The sequence below is a fragment of the Montipora foliosa genome, chromosome 4, assembly GCF_036669935.1.
Source record: "Montipora foliosa isolate CH-2021 chromosome 4, ASM3666993v2, whole genome shotgun sequence".
In the NCBI taxonomy this organism is placed as follows: domain Eukaryota; kingdom Metazoa; phylum Cnidaria; class Anthozoa; order Scleractinia; family Acroporidae; genus Montipora; species Montipora foliosa.
The window spans coordinates 47575243-47578819 of record NC_090872.1 but is presented as its reverse complement, the minus strand read 5'-3'; positions in this window follow the sequence as shown (position 1 = coordinate 47578819).

The window sequence follows — 3577 nt, the reverse complement described above, 5'->3', positions numbered from 1 at the left end:
TTTTCACTACATCTGCCCCCGCGTAAGATAATACAGATGGCAGTTGAGGTATTTTCCAATTAATATGTGCTGCACATTGTGATCTCTTCATATTATTTTACACGTAATTAGCAGTAGGTAAATGAAAGTGAAAGATGCAAGGAAAGGATGGGCAACTACAAACAGCATTTATTTTCAATTTCCATCAACCTTTATTGATACCCTATCAATTGAAATGCAATTTACGTAATGCCTTGAAAATATGATAGTAAAACAGGAACAGGAATATTCAATGACTAGAAGACTTCAAGGCAACATTTTGTACGACGTCATCTTTTTGATACATGCATGTGGTTTATTCCACGGCACCTTGAAATACCATAAAATAGGAACAAAACTCGCTTATTATATTCGGATCGCTGACTATTATTATCTGTGAATAACTGTTGTAAAAATGATCGAAGATTGTTTGAAACTGTTGATACTGAGACTATGGTTTTGCTTTCTGATGTTGCGTCTAGTAGCAGTTTCTGGCCGATTCTGTTGCTCCAGTCTCTGATTTCATTTGTGTCTGACAAATCGTCACCCCTGTTTATGACTTGTGCCTGAAAAATAGATCTGCGACCCAGGCAATATGATTCTCTATCAGATACTGTGATATTTGATTTTCAAAGTAAAAGGAATCACTGTAAATATTCAAAAATTACTCACTTCAATCGCTATATTGATACTCCTTGTGACTTACTGCCTTATGACTCAAGTTACCCAGAACACCTCACAAATTCGGTGAACAATACCGATACCAGCTTGCGCACCCTGGTTAAGCAATACCGATACCACCTTGCGCGCTCGGTTGAGCAAATCGAGATTGCTTTCCCCTGAACAATATCTACCAATTTATGTACTAATTTACATATTTTCCCTTTTTATGCGGGGGCTTCTAGGTTGCCTCCTCGGGTTTTGGCCTCTGGGCCAAAACCCTGCGGGGGCAAAAAGGTTTGTTTTTCTGCTGCTCTAAGATAAAAAACGCAGAATTAGTTATCATGCACAGTATGCCTAACCCCAACCTTAATGCTAACCATTTAAAATCAGTGCTTAGACTTAATAACAACCAAAGGCGTTTTTACAGACTAACTCATGAAAAACGTACGCCAACTACATCTCCTTACTGATTTACTTACCAATTTACACGTACTTGCTAACAATTGATGGACTTTTTGTTGATGTTTCCTACTTACAATTTCAACCTGGTTTAAAATTAAATTTACCTAGGTTGAAATCATTTCAACCTGAATTTCAAATTTACCTGTAACATATACACCGCACACTAATTAACAATTATTCGCCTCAGGCTCAGTGATTATCGGTGAATATTCACCGAGACGAAGTCGAGGTGAATATTCACCGATAATCACTGAGCCTGAGGCGAATAATTGTTTTAGTATAAATACACAGGTGATTATTTCAAAAAACAGAAAAAAAAAACATTTCAACGCGAAATCATATTCACTTACAGTGGCAAACTACTGGTAGCCATTTTGTCCGCCGAGGTGATTATCGCCTGATAATCCGAGGTAGCGAGGCAATGAGAGCGCACGATTTTGTATCATCACCTGTGTATTTATACTAATGAAGATTAATATCAATTTTGTACTTTATACAGAAGCATAATTATTTCCATTCCACTCTATTGCTTTCTGGGGTTAGAAACGGAAGCTCCGCTTTTAGGCTTGGCTAAATCTACATATTTGGCTGTTTTAATCGTGAATTACTAATGAGGTTTTGAATAAAGATTACACGAAGAGCAATTGTGAAGTGGAAAAGTTGAGAGGTATGCGGATGATATAGCATTTCGGTTCATTTTTGGTTTATCAAGGCTTCCTCAGCCCGTATTAATTTTATAATTTTGCTGAATTTTCAGGTGTTAACCAAATAAAAAGAAAAATATTCGGCCCTCGGTCATGCCGCACGGAGCTCGCTGCGCTCGGTCAGTACGCCATGCATGACCGCGGGCCAAATATATTCCCGTCTGGCCCTCCCACACAGTAAATAACTACATTCTCTTACCTCAGTTAATTGGGTCTGTGTCCATGTCACTTAGAAAACGTGAACTGCTTTGCAACCCACCAATCTCGTGTAGGTATTTGAATTATCCGGAAAAATAAGAGGAGAGGAGTGCGTATACTTTTAACTTTTTTTGCATTCTACCATTTGCATTCTACCCATATGTCGCTTACGAGAATTTGCCAGTTCACACTAAAACAAATGTGGAACTTTCTCTTTGATACACAGCCATTTAAAAAACTCATTAATAATGCATCAGCTAACAGCCTGTCAAAACATCGAGAAAACGTCCTGTGTATGAACCTCTATGATCATTCTGAAAACATCGGTGGCAGCTTTGATTTCAGTCCCAGGGGAGTGCGAGGCTGAATGTGCAAACTATTAATGCAATTATCGCTTATTCTCAAATAAAACGATTTTTATACAAAAGTCACTAGTGATCTTTACATAAAGGTCACTAGTGATCTTTATACAAAGATCACTTGTGATCCTTATGAAACAATCCCTATCATCATCATCGATATTTCAGCCATTACAAACCTTTGGGCGGATACTTTTACCCATCCTGCTTCCAAAATTCTTCAACAAATTTTGTCAACCAAAAATGCAACGACTCTGCCGTCATGAAAACAATGTTCGTATCTAGACTATGGATTTTGTCTCGTTCCACGTCGAACCCTGCCCCTTTGTTAAGCTTTTTTCATGCTTTCATTTTGCCACTGCGAAAATATTAAAAGACCATTTTGTTACATATCGTGTTGATTTTGGAACGCATTTTTCCAAGAAAGCTTTTTCTTCACCGGCAATTTTCATTTCTGTCAATATATATAATTTTTTTTGTATTTTATTGATTTTTATCACAATTTTTTTTGTATAAAATAAAGTAAAATCTAATTATTTCACAAAATACAGTTTAATATTTAAAAGCTCAGGGCCCGTTTGTTCAAAAGTCGATTAACTTAATCCAGAATAAGCGTAAACTTTTGTTTCATGTTTTTCACTTTTTGGTAAAAGTTGAGTTCTCCTAATGTAAAGTTTTGCCGAATATCAGTGTAGAGAGAAGTAGAGAAATAAACTCCTTGGTTGATTTTTAATCTGGGGTTAGCGTTAATGGGCTTTTGAACAACCGGGCCCAGTACGCTCAGGTAATCCAGCCGCCAGATTTATCATTTTGGACATATTTCTTCCACTGAACGTCGTGAAAAGATCGCTTTCCATTGGAGTCAGCAATAATTGTCTCAATGTAATAAGTGAACGCCACTTTGGAGAGGTAAATATTAAAGGAGGAAACACAGTCTCAGTCGACAAGGATAAATATGCCGTTTTGCCAAAATTATTAAGTGGTTTTAACCACTTAACAAAATAAAACTGATTTTTGACTGCTTAAAAGCAGTGCGTGAATGGGCAGAATTCAACAAATCCTGCTATCTGATTGGTTTCGGGAGAGGGCAGGATTTTCTCATCCGACCTGCTCACGGCGGCTGGGCGGAATCCTAGCCTTGCTTGCGTGAGCTTGTGTGATGACCTTAAATTT